The sequence below is a fragment of the Protopterus annectens genome, chromosome 1.part0, assembly GCF_019279795.1.
Source record: "Protopterus annectens isolate FY-2018-M chromosome 1.part0, PAN1.0, whole genome shotgun sequence".
NCBI lineage: Eukaryota > Metazoa > Chordata > Ceratodontiformes > Protopteridae > Protopterus > Protopterus annectens.
The window spans coordinates 777,715,061-777,735,874 of NC_056725.1; the positions used below are offsets into that span (position 1 = coordinate 777,715,061).

The 20,814-nt window shown below is 43.6% G+C and overlaps 1 protein-coding gene across 1 annotated transcript in view; it reads right to left on the reverse strand.

The window, feature by feature from the left end:
• LOC122794485 (ras-related protein ORAB-1-like) overlaps positions 1-20,814 on the reverse strand; it is a 1,047,271-nt gene that overhangs the window by 610,866 nt on the left and 415,591 nt on the right. The gene's annotated exons all lie outside the window — the stretch shown is intronic.

The following is a 20,814-nucleotide window of genomic DNA, read 5'->3' on the forward strand; positions in this document are numbered from 1 at the left end:
CTCCACTGAAAATGGACATGTATCCAGTTGGACTAGCCCGGTTAACAAATGTAAAATAAATAAATAAATAAATAAAAATAAACACAAGAAGTGTGACCGTCTGTCAGCGACATTTTCTGACAGCACGAGTCACACTTCTTGAAGCCTGAGACCCTGGTGTCTTTAGACATCCTAATAAAGGACAACAAAAATACACACACACACACAGACACCCCTTAACACAATCTAAGTCAGTCACACAAACAATTTTACCTGACAATTTAAAGAAAAGGGGAATGGGCCCAAAGGCCTAACCTTTTAAACCAAACAAGAGGTTAGGATATTAAGGGATTTAAGGGACCGGAAGAAAGTTAAGCTAAGAAGGAAAGCTAATGGGATGGGTACTAACAAAAAATATCTGAAACACTGACTAAAATAGAGAAATTTAAGAATAATTAAATCCAACCTGCAGAGACGGTAAGAAACGCACCTCGTAGCTGAAGCGGCAAACGAGATCTGGGTAGTTAGCTCCTAGCATTGTGGGATATAGGGTAGCCTCAAGCCGGTAAATATAGCTCTTAAGCTTTGGTATAGGCCAAGTCGGAGCCGAGGATCAGCTCTGAACCCATCCAGCAAGAATGAAGGCGAGATTGACAACTTAACATCTAGGCTTACCTGTCTAAAATACCATTTTATGATTAAAAATTGGTGATAATTTTACTACTGACTGTTTTATATCATTCTGCATGTAGCACTCAATGCCTTGAATTTAGAAATGCATTTCATAAATCGGAGTTTGCCTGACTGACTGATGGCAATAACAAAACACTGTTTAGAGGAATATCAGTAGAGACTGAAAATGGACTAATTTGAAAGGGCATCAAGGGCAAAATAGCAAGAGGATAGGAACCATGTACTGGACAAATATGTGTCCAACAGTCAGACATCAAAATAGGTGATTCTCTAAGTACTTAGGAGAGTAATGGTGAAATTAGTCAATCTGATGCTTTTACAGGCAGTCTTCTGATCCAGGTTTGGCACAAGATTTCAACGAACATCGCCATATATAAAAGAGAAAAAAAAAAGGAAACCAAGGACAAGTGTGTGTGGGGCTGGGAATCTTTGCTTGGTTGCTTTTTGTTTATATTTTAGTAGTAAGAAGACAGACCAACGTTAAATATAAAAGCAATGCATCAGGGATATTACTTTAAAGGTAGAAGGTTTGAGCAGAAGCAGCTCCTTAGAAATGGCATCTGAACGTGAAAGGTTGCATGTATGAGTTAGCAGAGACTGGGATAACAAATTCTAATTCAAAGAATGGATACATAACCAGAATGGAAACAACTAAGAAAAGGGGGTTAACACAGGAAGATACTGAGAAGATCATCACTAGGGGGCCATTTGTCACTAATTATTTCTATCCCTAAAGAATGAGGAGTCTGCAGTTAACTGCACCAACTTGTATACAGCTGAAAACAGGCTATATAGTAAGTGAGCAGAAGCTGCATTAGTTGACTGTATGTCTACTGTTCTAAAGGCAGTAGGGAAGATGCATAAAGCTACAGTATGGTAGTAACTTGTTTATTTACTTTAAATTAGTAGTACTAATTATACAGAAAGGATAGGATTGGGTAGGGGAAGTCACTTAAATATAACTAGCACATACCTATTTGTGAGCTGAAGGGGGATTAAAAATCTGTAGAGAGTAAGCTCAAAGTATAGTGACACTACTTAAGTAGGAATAACCATGGAGTGTCTGGGAAACTGAAGGTGGGGGCTATCAAAGTGATTGAATGTGCATTAGTAACTGTGGGAAAGTAGATATATATACCAGCGAATGTCATGCAGTATAACGAAGTAAGCTGCATCAGCAGGAATAAAGCAAACAAGATAAAATCAATTTGAGGGGCATGACAAGGCAGGTACTTCTGGAAAATGGGTCTATATCACTTCAGCAAAAATTCTGTTCAGCGAATGGCATTTTCGGTTCACTTATATCAAACATGCCATTCGCAGAACTCTTCATACTGAGATCACAATACAGAGAAGATCGGGAGATTTGCCCTTTCCTCACTGTAGTGCAATCTCGGAGTTGGTATATATAATTAGCTGCCCCCCCAGAGCAGATTTTGATGAACAGCATTTCCCATGAAATGTTCACTGAACAGTCACTTCTCTGAAGTGATATAGACCCCTGGAAAACATGGTGATGTTAAGCACTTCAATAATGTACTCATTTTTGTTTACTCAGCACACTTCAAAATAACACATTTGGTTTCTCTGAAAATATTTAGCCAAGTGTTAGCACTGTGCATTTCAGCAAAATATTCTAATTTACAATGTTTTGCATCTATCAACTAGCACTGATGGCACTGAAATGAACTATATGGGCATATGTAGGGTAGGGTGAGAGGCAGTTCCCTCAGGTGCAAGATATCAGGAGTTATGACTGGCAGTACTGGCATTCAGTTTCTCTCTCTACTAAGTTCTAAAGTACTTTGATAATCTGTGCAGTATATTGCAGTAGCAGCATTCATAAATTAATGTTGATACTGCATTTTTGGTTTCCAGTGCTCTGTGAATGAAATTTAACTGTAGCCAACCACTTGTTACATTTTTAGTAAAGTCCACAGTTTAAAGAACCACTTTTTTTCTCTTTTTGGTGCTCAACTTCTCAACTTACATAGCAAAGGATAAAAAGGTCACACATATAAACCGTTCAGTAAAAGCTGTAAGAAAGATCCAGCCAAGAAAGTCTTCATTATGTAAAATCTCAAACCTTCTTTAATGAAGGTCCATGGGATATGTGCAAATGACCTAATAAAGACAACAGTGTTTCAGCTGCATGGCTTCTGAATGCCTATGACTTTTTAAGTTTTAAAGTTTTAATTGGTATATTCAGGCCTGGCCTTCCCATACCACCAATTAATTCCACAAGTGCAGGAAAAAAATCTGAAGGTCAGTGCAGACCAAAACGAAAAGAAAATCAGTGAAGGAAAAAATAAAGGTCAGTACAGGTTGAAAAAAAAGCCAGTCACTAAAGGAACAAGGGCAGTAGAACTACTTCAGTGAAGATACAAAAAATGAAGTGTACAAATAAGCACATCTTGTTATGCAGAGCAAGTATATCAGTAATACACAATGTTATGCACAGTACAGCTTGATCCTCTTAATCACCATAAAGTACAGTTGTGTACACTTACCATAAATGTAGATGTTTGAGTGTATTCACTGTTGCAGTCATTACATTTGGGTTATCTGCTTGCAGGTAGCCCTCAGTCGGCCTGATTAAAAAAGTCTTGGGTCCTGCGTCAGTTGCTGTCCCTTCTTCCATGGCATCAGGTCGTCAGGGGAATAAAACATGCAGCCGACGCCATTACATCAGTTTTTCTTGCCCCAGATGTCAGGTGAAATGGGAAGCAATTAAACATAAAAGCACAAAGACATACCTCCAACAAAAAAGCAAATACACCAAAAAGGCTTTTAAGCATAGTAAAGGAAAATAGAGGTATAGCCAAAAGAAGTTGGGGGGCTGGAGGGAGGGTGACAAGGACTGCAACAGTGAATACACTCGAACATCTACATTTATGGTAAGTGTACACAACTGTACTATGTTCTTCGTGTTTCACTGTTGCAGTCATTACATTTGGGTAGATTCTCAAAGCTATGGTTGGGCGGAGGAATTTAGATAGCATTAGGGCCAGCTATAAGGCCCTGCAAGACTGCAGTGGCAAAGGCAGCTCTAGATTTAGAGAAAATTGGCAAATAATAATGCTTGGTGAAAGTATGTACAGAACTCCAGGTAGCAGCTTCTAGGATTTAGGGACGCCTCTGAGAAAGGCTGTAGAGAGGTAGATGCAGCCCTGGTGGAGTGAGGTCTGATCCCCTGGGGGATAGGTTTTCCATGGTGCTTATAGCAGAAATGAATGCAATGGCTTATCCATTTAGAAATGGTTTGCTTTGAAATAGCCTTCCCCTCTGGCCCTGCAGCAAAAGCCACCAGCAGTTGTTCAGATTTCTTTTGAGGTTTAGTCCTGTCCAAGTAGAATCTAAGTTGTCTGTGCACATCTAAGGAATGCAGTATCCATTCCCCTTTATTCTGTGGATTGGAAAAGAAGGTTGGCAAATGAATGGACTGATTAAGAGCCACAATGGATACCACCTTGGGCATGAAGGATGGATTGGTTCTGAGGGACACCCTGTCCGCATGAAAAATGATGAAAGGCTCCACTGCCATAAGGGCCATTCAGATACCCTTCTAGCTGAAGTGATTGCTAAAAGGAAAGCTGTTTTCCAAGGAAGAAATTTTAAGTCTGCAGTAGCAGCTGGCTTGAAAGGAGGTAGAGTGAGTTTCTCCATGACAAAGTTAAGGTCCCAGGCTGGGGTTGGAACTCTCCTGGGTGGTCTCAAATTTTTGGCCACTCTGAGGAATTGCTTGAGCAGTGGATGAGAGAAGAGGGGAGGTTCTGTTACAATCAGCTGAAATGGCTGAGGAGTGGACTTTAATGGAGGAAAAAGACAACCCCTTGTGAAGCATCTCAGTTAAGTATCCGAGGTAAATTGGGCGCTGCTGTGCTCATCCCATGAGATTGGTTCCAGGCACACAATCTTTTTCATTTTTCAGGATAAGATTTTCTAGTACTAGGCCTCCTTACCTCTAAAATGATATCCATCACAGGTTTGCTGAGGGATGGTAAAGGAGAGATTAAGAAATTAGCCAGGCTGCAAGGTTCAGTGTTGGAAGCCGAGGGTGCAGAATCTGGTTCTCCTGCTGAGACAGCAGGGAAGGAGTCTGAGACAGGTGCCATGGAGATAACAGTGACACTGCACATGAGGGGGTACCCGTGTTGGCACAGCCAGTCTGGAGCAATCAAAATCATCCTTGATTTGTCCTGTTTGATTTTTAGTAGTACTTTGGAGAGCAGAGGGTGGAAGGCATAGATTGATAGGTTTATCCTGCTGAAGGACAGAGCATCCACTTTCCAGGCTTGTTTGCAGGGAGTCCTTGTGCAAAATTTGTCCAATTGGTAGTTCTTGGGAGAGGCAAACAGGTCGATATCTGGGCTCCCCCATTTGCTTGTCAACATGTTGAAAATCCTTGATTCCAGTTTCCACTTGTGTGGGTCCATGAGGTTTCTGCTTAGTCCGTCTGCCAGTGTATTTAGTTTTCCTGGCAGGAACTGAGCTTGTAGGTGCACTTAGTAGCTCAAGGCTGTGTTCCACAATGCCATGGCTAGTCTGCAGAAGGGGTAAGAATGTGTACCCCCCTGCTTGTTTATGTACCACATAACAGTGGTGTTTGTCCATCATTACCATTAGTTGTCCTGGAAGAATGTGGTCCTTGAAGGCTGTCAGAGCATGCTGTACAGCTAACATTTCTTTTTGATTGATATGCAGGTGCATTTGACTTGGGTTCCATTTGCCCTGAATGCACTTCCCTGCCAGGTGAGCCCCCATGCATAGTCTGATGCATCTGTTGTTAGGGTGTGGGCGGCAGGGGGTGGTGTGAAAGTTAGTCCCTTGTTTTGGTGGCAGGCCTCTGCCCACCAAATGAACTCTAGGCGTAGGCAAGGTATGATAGGAATCATTGTTTCTAGGTCTTGAGAATGTTGACACCATAGGCTTTTTAGATACCACTGTAGTTTCCTCATATGCAGTCTTGCATATGGAATTAGAAGAATGCAGGAGGCCATGAACCCCAAGGCTTGCAGTATTTGTCTTGCAGATAGCAGGGTTTTTGTGGCCACTTGTTTGAAGTAGGTTGTCAAATGAATTTGCTTTTCTGGCGTGAGGTAAGCCATCTGGGAAGTTGTATTCAAGCTTGCTCCCAGGAATATAATTTGTTGACAGGGTACCAGGTGTGATTTCTTTTCATTTATGGTGCACCCCAGACAAGTTAGAACCCTTTTTACAAAGGCCAGATGATTCAAAAGTATGTCCTGGCTTTCTGCCTGAATTGGACAATTGTCCAGGTATGGGTACATTTGAATATTTCTTTGCCTGCAAAATGCAATAACTGGAGCTAGGCACTTTGTGAATACCCTGGGCGCAGTAGATAAGCCAAAGGGCAGTGCAGAGGACTGTTGATGTGTGTAGCCTGCTTTGAAGCGTAGATATCTTCTGCAAGATTCCCTGATTGGGATGTGCAGGTATGCTTCTTTTAAATCTAGTGTTACCAACCAGGCATCTTTGCCTAGCATAGAAAGTAATTGGTGAAGAGTCAGCATCTTGAATTCTGGAATCTCCAAAAAGGTGTTTAGAATAGTCAGGTCCAGGATAGGGCATCATGAATTGTCTTTTCTGGGTAGCAGGAAAAGTCTCGAGTAGAAACCTTGTCCCTTTTCCTCTTCTGGTACCAGTTGAATAGCCCCCATGCTTAAGAGATAAAGTACTTGTTTTTGGGCCTCTGCCCACTGATTTGGGGGTAGCTCCGGCCACCCACTTGGTGTTGGCAATGTGTGGAAGTGAAATCTGTATCCTGGGACACTATATTTAAAACACATTTGTCCTGGGTAATGAGTTTCCAATTCTTTGCATGAAGAGCAATCTTTCCCCCAAAGGGCAGTCAGTTGATAAGTGCTTGGAAATTTTAAAAGGAAGTCATTGAGACAGTTTACCATAGGGTGGAGTTTTATTATTCTCAGACTTGGAAGTGGAGGCCCCCCACTGCTTAGTTCTGCGAGTCCCATGGAACTGAAGCCTGGGGTTTTTGCTGTGTCTGGGTTTGGCTTGAGGGGCTGGAAAGGACCAATTCTTAGAGAGACAGTGCCTACTAAATCTACAAGGGTGAACTTGTAAAAAATCTTTAACAGTTTGCATAGATTTAGCTTTATTTTCTATCTTTTTAAGAACTTCCTCAGCCTAGTTGCCAAACAGGCGGTCCTGATTTAAAGGAACATTCAACAATTTAGCTTTAACATGATCAGGCAAAGACTGCTCCTTAAGCCAAGCATGCCTTTTGAGCACAGACCCAGTAACAGCAGCCCTGCAAGAGGCCTCTAATGAATCAAAACCACATTACAAAGTATGTTTTCCAACTTGTTCTGCAGAATGCATTAAATCCTGTAATTCTTTATTTTCCACACAGTCAGGAATCAACAACATTTTCTGTTTAAGCAGTCCAATAACATGTTGCTGATATTTTAACATACGAAACTGGCAGTTTAAAGCGCTAATGGCCATGGTTGCAGAAGTGTAAACTTTCTTACCCCATCTATTCAGCGCCCTGGAGTCTCTATCAGAAGGGGTAGGATTTTTAGCAGTAGAAGCCTTAATGCCCTTGGGCCCCTGTGAAATAGTCTCTGGATCTGCAATAGGATTTTTGAAAAGGAATGTGTGGGACTCAGGGACCCTGTAGTATCTGTCAGGTTTTCTGGGAGCAGGAGGCAGGGAATCAGGGGCCAAACTAGATTCCGAGAAAGCATCATCAACAATGTCAAGTACAGGAGGAATAGCTAAAGGCCTATGCTAAGTTAGGAGAAGGAAATCCCTAAGCCTCTTTTTTGAATCAGAAAAATCCTGGCTTTCCCAGTGGAAATGCTCCCGTAGAGTATGTAAGGTTTCCCCAAAAGAAAAATCCTCATGAGGGGAAGCAGAGGGAATAGAGTCCTCTGCATCAGAATCCTCATAAGAAGGTAAGGGCAAATCCAGATCATCAGAAGAGTCAGAAAAAACAGAATCCTGATCAGAAGATTCATAATCAACTTCAGTCCTTGGCCCCTTAGGGCGGGGGGGGGGGGTTTGGCTACCCATGATTAGAGTTATTAGATCCTCAGCCATTCTTATTTGTTTTTTAGGCATAGAGGCCTGAGCATGTGGCCTGGGCGTCGGTTTTTTTAGAAATGGATCGAGATTTAGGCCAAAGTAATGAAGGAGGCATTGATTTAATATGTAAGTCCATAGGCCTGAATATACCCTCACAAACTGGTGCTTGCACAGCGGCTCTGAACCCATCCAAGGTAGAGACATTCGCAGGTTCCATAGTTGAAGCATCTCGCGGCATTCCGGACTCAGATTGGGTCTCAGTAGAGGCCTGCGAATCAGAAGTAGCGGGCATCAGGGGCTGCAAAAGGGCCTCAGTGAGTACTGGCGAACTGGCGACTGGCTTAGGAGAAGCATAGTCGGCAGTTTTGAAACTCGGCGGCCTGTCTCTGTCTTTATCTTTGCATTTTTTCAGAATCTCGGTAGTTGGATGACTAACCGATGACATTTCTGGATAATTAAACCGAGAACTAAAATATTTAGAGGCGAAAATATACAGACGATGGATAGTGCGCTGATTAAATAAAACACAAAACCGACAGCAAGGTATGTCGTGGTCAGGGCCTAGGCAAGGAATACAGTACAAATGAAAATCTTTATGAGGTATTTGCTTTCCACAAGTAATGCAATTATTAACTTTTACTGACATCGGTAAGGAGCAAGAAAAAGTTTCCCCAACGGGGTACTTGGCTTTAATTGAAGACTTTGGTTCTGAAACACGAAAACGAAAATTTCAGAAGTCTGCTGACCGGCCCTTGTGAACTACTTCTGCTTCAAGCACCACACGGCAAGAAAGACTGATGTAATGGCATCGGCTGCATGTTTTATACCCCTGACGACCTGACATCATGGAAGAAGGGACAGCAACCGACGCAGGACCCAAGAGTTTGTTAATCAGGCTGACTGAGGGCTACCTGCAAGCAGATAACCCAAATGTAATGACTGCAACAGTGAAACATGAAGAACATCTTTCTAAAACTCACTCACACACAGGCTAACCTTTAACCTCCTTGCATTATGATCATGAAAGTGCCACTCTCTCCAAGACGGCAGGACACCCATCTTAATATGCACTTTCACTTCTAGCATGTTAATCTAATTTATGTAGGTAACGTAACAGATTTTGTACTGATTGGTATTTTCTGAACAATAAAGCTGAAACTATGATGTCTTGCACTATTGTCTTGTTTACAGTAATATGAAGCAAAATCAGGGAAGTTCCGTTATATACTTAAAATTAACTGAACAAGGTTTTAAATTAACGTCATTGTTTGGGAGAAATAAGTCTGAAACCACAGCAATAGATCTGTGCTGTCTGCTTCCATTCTTCCTCAACATATGGGTCTTCGGATCGGACTTCGGTTCCGACTTCGGCCACTCTAGACTTTGGATCTAAACTCAGGCTCCTCTCCTTACCCATAATCCCATCCCGTCCCCAACATTACATCAGATTGTGTTAGCCTGTAAAAACCCATAATGGGGAAGATCCTATAAATAAAGGTTCCTTAAGAACAATACTCTGCTTATATTCTGCTCTGCAGGTGAAAGAGCATGTGAATGTATCCAAGAGACGTGACCATATTATAATACCAGAAACCAAGACTGTGAATTCCAAAAAGATGGAAGGGGGAAAGGGGGTGGGGAGTTGTGGAAGGACAGAAGCAGACAACACAGATCTATCATTACGGCAAGTATATAACTTTCAAATCTGATGTTGTCATTTCCATTCATTCCTCAACATATGGGATAGAGTCCTCAGCTAATGAAGTCTTGAGGTGGTCTCATGGAACAACATTCTGGAGATGGCTAACAAAGGGAACAAAATCTCTGGAAATCAAATCTAGTTTATAATGAGAAATGGAAGTACGAACACTGGACAAAGTTGCAGCACTGCAAATATATTCAATGCAGACTCGACAAAAAGCTATAGATGCAGATATAGATGTACTTGAATGAGCTTTTATGGGTTTGGGCAGAGTCAGACCCTTCTCGTATACATATAAGATACAGTCAGATATAGCTATCTAGGAAAAAGTCACTTTAGAGACTCCTTGTCCCTGTTTAGCTTTTGAGGATGAGATAAAGTCAATCAGACTTTCTAATGTTCTTGGTATCTTGGAGATAAAAACACAGCTGATGATTCACGTCCAGTAGAAACAGCATGTATTCCTCTATGCTGAAGAAAACTAAACTAGCAGATTAATGGATTAGTTTAGTGAAGTCTCAGTAACTACTTTAGGGATGAAATGTAGGTTAGTCAACGATTCCCTGTCCTTATGGAAGGCCAGGTAAAAGGGTTGGCAAGACAGAGGTTGTAGTTGTGACACTTTTCAGGCTGAGGGTAGTTGCCACCAGTTACAAGGTTTTCCAGGCAAGAAATATGAAGTCCACGTTGGCTGCAGGTTCAATGGATGTTAAATACAATGCTACAAGCAATTACTAATGTCCCAAGGAATAGGAGTAGGCTCCTTAAGGGAAGGTCTGAGAAGAAAGGATCCCCTTAAGAAGGGCTTGTATAATCTAAGAGGTGATGGATGACGGTCTTTCCCCAGTATGGAAATTCTTACATCATCCCAAAGACCACCTACCAGGAAGATTTACACAAGCAAATGGAAAAGGTTTTCTATCTGGGCCTTTTAACAGAACCTGGATCTTTTTTCAGTACTTCTTACAGCTGTTTTAGATTTCCTGGCATCAGTGTTTCACAAAGGAGACAGTTACTCTACTACAGACGTAGGGAATCGTAAATGGCCTGCAAGGCTAGAATGACCACCCTCAATCGCATCTCCAGAAGACTGCAGACTGGCCTTGGAGTGGGACCACATGCCTTGGACAATCATTCACATGTAGTGCCCCCATCTGGAAGACATATGTGGTCACTGTGGCCTTGGAAGAAAGAGGGACAAATGGACGGCCTTAAAAGACTTCGGGGGATTGGAGCTACCATCAAGTGTGTGTCCTCCAAATTAAGAGTTATATTCAAAAACAAACCACTGTACTGAAGGTGTCCACTGGAGAGCACTCACTTGGTACCGGGATAGAGTAACCAAGGTAACAGAGGCAGACATAGATCCCAGAAGCTGAAGAATCAGTTTTACCAGTGGCATCTAGCAGGAAAGGACATGAATGTGTATGGCTGTCAATCTGTTTTCTGGAAGTCTTAAATCTGGCAAGTCATGTCCAGGTGATCTCCAGTAAAAACTATTGTCTGGACAGGAAGAAACAAGGACTTGTCCAAGTTCACTGTGATACACAGATGGGAACAAGGAGTCCCTGGTATGGATGAGAAGATTACTAGTAGGAGTAGAAATAAGACAGTTGTCTAAGTATGGGAACACACATAAATCTTGCAGTTTGAGATGAGCTGTGACCACTGCCTTGCAGTTAGTGAGACGAAAGGGCAGGGTGCTGAATTGAAGATGACTGGCTCCCAGGCAGAAACAAAGAAAGCCTTTGGATTGCCTGTCCATCATAACATGGTAGTATGCATCTTGAAGGTCTATCAAGCACATCTAATCGTCCTTTCTAAACAAGGGGAGGGTGGAGTGTAGAGTGACCATCCAGAACCTCATTTGTCTGACATAGATGAGATGACCAATGTCCATTATTGGCCTGAGGTCCCAGGACTTTTTGGCACCAAAAGAAATTTTAAGCACATTCCAGATCCTTGTTTGTCTGGTGGGACCTCCTCTTAGAGCAACAAATCTTGACAAAGCCATAAATAAAAGTGGGACAAAAGCCCAGAAATAGGGCTATTATTTTCAAAATACTGCTCTTGCAAACTTGGAAAAACAGGTTTTGCATTAGCATGAATTTTCTAAAGGATATGAAGTCTGAAAATCAAATGTCCATCACTATTTTCTGACTTCAGTCTAATGATTTGCTACTAATTCACCAGAAAAACACAATTTTATGAAAAACAGACCAAAAATATGAGGCCAAAATCTGAACATTCGGCACAAATCTGTACAGTTGACAGGTACTGCTCCTGAATGACTCGCTTGTCTAGTAGTTTTTATCTCTAAAATGTTTGGTTTTCTTTGTGAGGGTGAAACGCTAGGAAGCCTTTTTGATGGGGAGGGAGACAGAGGAAGCGAATAGAATAGCCTCTGGTTATAATCTTCACAACGTGTATCTTCAGTGATTTATGTCCAGGCTTCAGGATGCAGCAATAAGCACGGCAGTCAGGCAACTGCTCAGGAGTGCTGATAAGGCCTCCCTGAGAATGAGCCCAGGAAACCTTGATTTTTTGTGGGCTGTCATAGGGACTGCATCCACCATTAGAATTTCCCCCTCCGCCATGGGAGGATTCATCTCCAGAAGTGTCCATGGAGATCCTCTGGGATTTCTGGAATCACAGTTTCTACCCTCCCTTCTGGTTCCTAGAAAAGGACCTCTGGGGGGTAGGAAAACTGTATTCCCATGGCATAAAGGGTTTTCCCCATCTTACTCACTCCTGGAGTGTGTGTATCCTTTACTTTTGGTCGGAAGACAATCGATCAAAATGGGCATTCACAAATTATATCTTTAAGTGCTCTGTGAAATCACACAAGTGCATCCAAGCATGTCTCCTTAAGGTAATGCCCATACTTTTGATTCTCAAACCAAATTCAGTCACAGTGGAGATCAGGCACATTGAGGTATAGGAAAGAGACTGTAGGATGGTCAGCTGTGAGTCTACAGTTTTCTTGTCCTCTGCAGAGATGGACCCTGAGAAAGAGATTTGGAAAACACTTTTGCCAAATCTCTCTGAAATTTTGTCATGTGTGCCAGGTGTTTGGGTGCTGTCAGTGCAAAGATATCAGAAGCATCAACCTGCTTTTCAGACCTGTCCAAAGTCCTAGACTCATCATTAGGGAGATGGACAGAGGAACTCTCCTTGGCTAGCTCCTTTTTTTGTGGCTGCTGTCACTACCACAGAATCAACTGCCAGGCCCTTGCTCCAATAAGGTTGATCTTTAGATGATACTAAAAATTTGTCTGGCTTACACAGGATGGGTTCTGCCACATCTAGTTCATTCCATGCCTGCTCTGAGATCAAGTTGACCATCTCATCTGCTGAGAGGATCACCCAAGAAGTAGCTGGGCCAGAACTAAGAGCCTCAAGAAACATTCTCCTCCTGGAAGGCGGCTTCAGAAGACAATCCCTCTGTTTCAACAGCTCAAGAATATCACGAAGAGAGACATCCTTAGGTGGTGATATGGGGGACCCTTCCCCCTCATCAATGTCAGTGCCTTCTGTTAACGACTCCCGAGGGAAGTCCATTTGCCTTCTCTTGAATGTATGCTTCTGAGGAACCTCTGCAGTGGGATGCTCCAGACAGGACTCAGAATATGAATGAGAGTCCTGTATATGGACTGTCTTGAGGCTAGATGGCCCTGGCTGTCCTGACATGATAGGAAGTATAGGATCAGGACTCAAGGGCTTCCGATGGAGGATGGATGGAGCAGAGTGCATGAGAGTAGGCCACTCACCAGGAAAAGAAGGCACTTTCTTGACAGCCATAAAAGCCAAAATGAAGGAAGACCCCCAGAACCACCCCGGAAGGAGACGAAGCATCCAATCCAGGCTGGTCCCAGTATCCCACCTGGGCAGGCTCCAAAGCCGATAACACAGCCGAGACATCTGTCACTGAGGCTCTGAGGGGAAGGGATGGCTCCAAAAACTTGTCAATCCCCTAGCCCTGGATCTGATACCAATACTTCAGCTCCCAGATACTTCCAAATCTGAGATGAGCCAGTCAGATTGGCGATGCTGCTGGGGTAGAAAGCAACCAGGTCTTTGGCTGTGATCAATACAATTCTTGGATGAAATCTGGATCCACAGTTCCAGACCCTAGAGGGCAGACAGGGACAGGAGTGACCACAAGAAGAGGGAAAGGACTGAAGCTCATAGGGCAGACAGGACTCCGAGCTAGAAGAATCCCCACATGAATTTGGGTCCTGAGGAACTTCATCATCCTAACCATGTCTGCTTCTGAAAGGCCTCTGGTAGAATGGACTGATCTTATGGATAATGAGGTGGAAGGAGGTTTAGAGGACTGATGCACTCACCTTTCTTGGAGAAAGGGTGATAGTAATCTTAGAGATGCTGGCTCTGGGGAAAACATGAGCTCCAACAGATGGGGAAAGTGGGATCCTGTCACTGTTGGATGCAACAGAGGCGTATGATTTGATGGTCTAGAAAGTTTCTGAGCCAGAACCAAAGAAGAAATCAGAGAGGAGGATCCTCCACCACTTTTCTCCCCTTTGTCTATACACAGGCTTCTTGGCAGACAGGGAGGCTTCAGAAGCAGAAAAAGAAAGAGGTTGGGATGAGTCTCACACGTAGTCTGGGGGGAATCCCTTCAGAATGTACAGTTGTGTAAAATTTTATCATAACAGTAGATGTTATTCTCTTCATTGTTGCAGTATTCTTTAGAATAGGGATCCCCTGCCTAGGGTAGCCTCCAGCCAGTATACCAAAGCCTTTAGGTTATAATGGGTATGCCATACATCACATGTATGCTCCTTGCACACTGAGTAGGGCATAAAGGTGATATCCGTACATACCATCCTCAGAACGCAGAAAGCCCCAGTAGGCACGACAGTATAAGCATACTAGTAGGCAACAAGTACATCCAGAAAGAAAAAGGATCGGCAGAAAAGGGAGGGAGTGAATACTGCAACAGTGAGGACAAACTGCTGTGGTAAGATTTTACACAACTGTACTTTGTCCTTCCATATCACTGTTGCAGTATTCTTTACAATAGGGAGAGTACAACAGATTAGGAAGAAAATTTGAAGGAGGAAGTGAAAGCAGAGCCCGCAAGAAAGCCATGAAAAATGTCCCTGGCAAAAACAGTTCTAGCCCTAGAAATCACATCCAACATATAGTGCTTGGTAAAAGTATGCACAGAAGTCCAGGTAGCTAGCTGCCTTCTTTTTCTTTTGGCTGCTCCCGTTAGGGGTCACCACAGCGGATCAACTGTTTCCATTTCTTCCTGTCCTCTGCATTTTGCTCTGTCACACCAACCACCTTCAAGTCCTCTCTCGCCACATCCATAAACCTTATCTTAGGCCTTCCTCTTTTCCTGTTACCTGGCAGCTTCATCCTTAGCATCTTTTTCCCAATATACTCTGCATCCCTTCTCAGCACATGTCCAAACCAACATAATCTTGCCTCTCTGGCTTTGTCTCCAAACCTTCCAACCTGGGCTGACCCTCTAATATACTTATTCCTAATCCTGTCCATCCTCGTCACACCCAGTGCAAATCTTAACATCTTCAACTCTGCCACGTCAAGCTCTGACTCCTGCCTTTTTGTCAATGCCACTGTCTCCAACCCACATAACATAGCTGGTCTCACTACCCTCTTGCAGACCTTCCCTTTCACTCTTACTGGTACTCGTCTGTCACAAATCACTCCTAACACTCTTCTCCACCCACTCTATCCTGCCTGTACTCTCTCCTTCACCTCTCTTCCACACTCACCATTACTCTGACCTGTTGATCCCAAGTATTTAAACTCATCCACCTTCGCCACCTCTACTCCCTGCATCTTCACCATTCTTCTATCCTCCCTCTCATTCACATACATATATTCTGTCTTAGTCCTGCTGACCTTCATTCCTCTTCTCTCTAGAGCATATCTCCATCTCTCCAGGGTCTCCTCCACCTGTTGCCTACTCTCACTACAGATCACGTCATCTGCAAACATCATAGTCCACGGGGACTCCTATCTGATCTCGTCTGTCAATCTGTCCATCACCATTGCAAATAAGAAAGGGCTCAGAGCTGATCCTTGATGTAATCCCACCTTCACCTTAAATACATCTGTCACTCCCACCGCAGACCTCACCGCTGTCACACTACCCTCGTACATATCCTGTGCCACTCTTACATACTTCTCTAACACTCCTGACTTCCTCATACAATACCACAACTCCTCTCTAGGCACCCTGTCATATGCTTTCTCTAAGTCCACAAAAACCCAATGCAACTCCTTCTGACCTTCTCTGTACTTCTCAGTCAACACTGTCAGAGCAAACATTGCATCTGTAGTGCTCTTTCCTGGCATGAAACCATACTGCTGATCACTAGTCATCACCTCCCTTCTTAACCTAGCTTCCACTACTCTTTCCCATAACTTTGTGCTGTGACTGATCAATTTAACCCCTCTGTAGCTCTGCAGTTACTACAGCTCTGCACATCACCCTTATTCTTAAAAATCGGTACCAAAACACTTTCTCCATTCCTCAGGCATCCTCTCACTTTCCAAGATTTCATTAAACAATCTAGTTAAAAACTCCACTGCCATTTCACCTAAACACCTCCATGCTTCCACAGTATGTCATCTGGACCAACAGCCTTTCCATTCTTCATCCTCTTCATAGCTATCCTTACTTCCTCCTTGCTAATCCACTGCACTTCATGATTCACTATCTGCACATCATCCAACCTTCTCTCCCTCTCATTCTCTTCATTCATCAGCCCCTCCAAGTACTCTTTCCATCTGCTCAACACACTCTCCTCGCATGTGAGTACGTTTCCCTCATTATCCTTTATCACCCTTACCTGCTGCACATCTTTACTAGCTCAGTCCCTCTGTCTAGACAATTGGTACAGGTCCTTTTCTCCCTCCTTGGTGTACAACCTTTCATACAACCCTTCATACGCCATATCCTTAGCCTTCGCCACCTCTCTCTTTGCCATGCACCTCATCTGCTTATACTCTTGTCTACTTTCTTTATCTCTCTGACAATCCCACTTCTTCACCAACCTCTTTCTCTGTATACTCTCCTGTACTTCTTCATTCCACCACCAGGTCTCCTTGTCCTCCTCCCTCTTTCCAGATGTCACACCAAGCACCTTTCTAGCCATCTCTCTTACTAGCTCTGCTGTAGTTACCTAGCTATTCGGTAAGTCTTCACTGCCACCCAGTGCTCGTCTTAACTCTTCCCTGAACTCCTCCTCACAATTACCCTTTTTCAATTTCCACCATTTGATCCTTGGTGCTGCCCTACACTCATCCTCCTCTTCTTGATCACCAATGTCATCCTACAAACCATCCTATGCTGCCTAACTACACTTTCCCCTGCCACCACTTTACAGTCTCCAATCTCCTTCCAACTGGCCCTTCTACATAAGATATAATCCACCTGTGTGCATCTTCCTCCACTCTTGTATGTCACCCTATGCTCCTCCCTCTTCTTAAAATAAGTGTTCATCACAGCCATGTCCATCCTTTTCACAAAATCCATCTGACCTTCTGCATTCCTTTGCTTAGCACCATACCTACCCCACTACTTCCTCACCCCCTCTGTTCCCTTCACCAACATGCCCACTGAAATATGCTCCAATCACCAGTCTCTCACCCTTGGGTGCAGTCCCCACTTCATCCAACTCACTCCAAAATTTTTCTTTTTCATCTATCGCACACCCAACTTGTGGAGCATATGCACTAACAATCATCATTACACCATCAATTACACCATCAATTTCCAGCTTCATAAACATCACTCTATCCAACACTCTTTTCATCTCCAAAACACTCTTAGCATACTGTTCCTTCAGGATAACCCCTACGCCATTTCTCCTCCCATCCACACCATGGTAAAACAATTTGAACCTGCCTCTGATACACCTAGCCTTGCTCCCCTTCCATCTGGTCTCTTGCATATACAATATACCAACCTTCCTTCGGTCCATCATATCAGCTAGCTCTCTCCCTATACCAGTGATACTCCCAACATTCAAAGTTCCGACCCTCACTATCACAGTCCTAGCCTTTACCTGCCTTCGGGCATGCCTTTCCCCTCTTCTCCTTCAACCAATAGTAGCCCAATTTCCGCCAACAGCACTGGTGGCGGTCGTTGTTAACCTGGGCCTTGACCGATCCAGTATGTATATCTGTACTGCTGTCCACATGTATGATCTGGCAAAATTTTATGCCGGATGCCCTTCCTGACACAACTCTCCCCATTTATCTGGGCTTGGGACCGACACAAAGAAATGCACTGGCTTGTGCTAGCTGCCTTAAGAATAGAATTAGTATCCAAATCCTTGAAAAAAGCACCAGAAGAGGCTTGACCCTTAGTAGAATGAGCCTTAACAGAAGAAGGAAGGCTCTTGCAGTAAAAGGAATAATAAAATGAAATGGCTGTAGATATCCAAGAAGAAATAGTTTGCTTGGAAACAGATAATCCTAATGACCTAGGATGAAATGAAACAAAAAAGCTGCTCAGATTTATGAATGTCTTTAGTTTTATCTAAATAATACCCGAGTTGTCTATACAAATCCAAGGTTCATGGGTGTGTAACTAGGCCAACGGCCCTGAAGCCTTAACAAGCCTAGCCAGTAGAAGTGCCCTAGCATCATAGTTCCCGGTGCCTCTACCAAGTAGAGCCACTGGAGTGATCCCCAGGGTGAACTTTCTATTTCCCATCCACTCATCAAGATTTCTCTTGAAAAGGGCCAATGAGGTGCTCTGCTTGACATGTATGGGAAGTCTATTCCAGAGCATGGGCAGTCTCTGTGTTATGAACCTGTCCCTCCATCATGTTCTGTTGATTGTGGTAATAAGGTTGAGGTCCCTGGAGCATGTGGTGAGGACTGAGTGGGGTTTCTTTAGGTGCAACATTTCTAACAGGGCTGGGTCAGACATGGTTTTGTAAGTCAAGCAGAGATTGCCTCTTAACAGACAATATGAGACAGAGGAAAGCTGAAGTTTTTTGAGTCTGTCCATGTAGGGCATGTGTTTAACGCTTAGGATCCTCTTCGTGAAGTACTTTTGTGGCCTTTCCAGCTGTTGCAAGTGTTTAGTGAGGTACATGCCAAATGTGGCATTATACTCTATGACTGGTCTAATAAGCGAAGAGTAGAGAGAGAGGATTACCTCTTTCTTCCTGGATGCAAAACCCTTGTTAATGAGATGTGCCACATAGAAGGACTTTCAGACCACAGTGGCAATGCAGTGGTCGAAGGAGAGGTTGCTGTCAACCTGTGTCCCCAAATCTCTTATGTCTTCAGTGTTCAATGGGCTACCATCAATGCGGTAATTAGTGGGAACTGAGTTTTTCCCAAAGGGAATGACTACATATTTTTTGGCATTAAGCTTAAGGTTGTGGTTTCAACACCGGTTGTTGGTCTCAGTGAGGCCTTTCTATGAGGTGCCTACATCACTTGGGGAGTTAATAAATGGCTCCCAGTTTGCAATCGTCGGCAAACTTGGTCAGCCAGAGTCCTTCATTGTTGGCCTGGACTTCTGAGAAGTAGATGCCAAAGAGGAGAGGACCCAGGACCAATCCCTGTGGGACTCCACTAGTTACTGGTAGGCAGTCTGACTTAAGAGTGTCTGCTACTTTCACAGTGTGGGTTTTACCTGTGAGCCAATTTGCAACCGACCTAGTGATATAGGGGTAGATGCCTAGTTTGGTAAGTCTATCAATAATTCCTGAGTGGGTAATGCTATCAAAGGCCTTGGCCAGAATGAGGTAGGCTGTATGAACTGCCTTGCCCTCATCCACAGCTCTGGTGATGGACTCAAAGTCATCAACCAGGTTGAGCAAGCATGATCTACCCTTCACAAAACCAAACTGCGTGGGATCCAGTGTTTGGAGATTCCCTATATCCTTGTTAATTAGGTCCATGATGATGCACTCCACAGCCTTACATATCAGACTACTCAGGCTAATGGGGCGATAATTTTCAGGATTTGTAGTCGCTCTCCCTTTATGGAGAGGTATGACTGTAGCAGCTAGCCACTCAGTAGGGACAAAGCCTGAGGTGAGGGTGTGATTGAACAGGGCATGCAGGTGTGGTGCCAGTTCACTTTGTCGTTCATGTAGAACACAGTCAGGGATATTGTTGGGTCCCATGGAAGCTGTATTCTTGGTATTGGACAATGCAGCTATAACTTGTGCTGCAGTAATGCTGGGTGCCTGGCATTCTTCCGGTACTGTGATTGATCCTTGGGGGGGAGGGGTAAAGTTGGCACTGAATAGGTCGGCCAGTATATTGGCAATATTTGTTGGCTCAGTATAGGCAGTACCATTGTGCAGTAACTCAGAGAAAATCAGGGTATTGCCGTGGAGATTCCTGCTATAACTTTAGAAGGCTTTGTGATTTTTAGTGTCTGCCGCAATTCTGTCTTCATAGCTAGCTTTAGAGATTTTGACGAGGGATCTCAACTTTTTGCTGAAGCTAATAAGGGAGTTTTTACTGTCTTGGGACTTCACCTTTTTCTGCAACAGTTTCTTCTTTCTGTTGTATAGTTTGTTAATGGCAGGTACCACCAGACTGGCTTCCTTTTTTGGAGGAGAACGTCTTGGTTTGGTTGGGTATGGCTAGTTCCATGCATTTATGTACGTTTGTACAGTGCACTGGTGTATGATTTGGCGGTCATGCAGCTATTTTCCATTTGCATGGATGACGTGAAGTTAGCCACCTCTGTTTTTAGGAGCCCAAAGTCAGCTTTGCAGAAGTTTTTCATGGTGGTTACCTTTGCTGGTGGTGTGGGTGAGATGTGGATTTCCATGGTAATTAGTTTGTGGTCGGATCTAATCAGGGAGGAATTGACTATTGGTGTTGAGCAACAGTTGCCCATGTTAGTAATAACCAGGTCAAGGATGTTGCTTCCTCTAGTGGGGGTAAGAATGAGCTGGCTCAGTGCATTGGAATTAATGAATTCCAGGAAGCATTGGGCAAGTGTATTGGTGCATGAGTAGTTTTCCCAGTTGATGGAAAGGTAGTTAAGTCACTCAGTATGAGAGTGTTGGGTTGGACCCAAATAGTTTCCAGGTGCTTAGGAATGCAGAATGAGAGTCTTGGGACATGGTTGGGGACCTACAGCAGGCTACGACCTGAATCACTACCTTACCCACAGTTAGTTGTACCTGAAGTATCTCTGATGTGTTATGCTGGACTACTAGTCTGGAGGTGTGCACGTCCTTTATAAATATGGAGACGCCACCACCTTTGGAGCTTCGGTCCATTTTCTGGGGCCGAAAAGTGTGGAATGAGTTATAGCATGGTAGCACAGGTGTGCTTTCTGCTGACTTAAAACAGGTCTCCGTTACAGCACAAATGTCAAT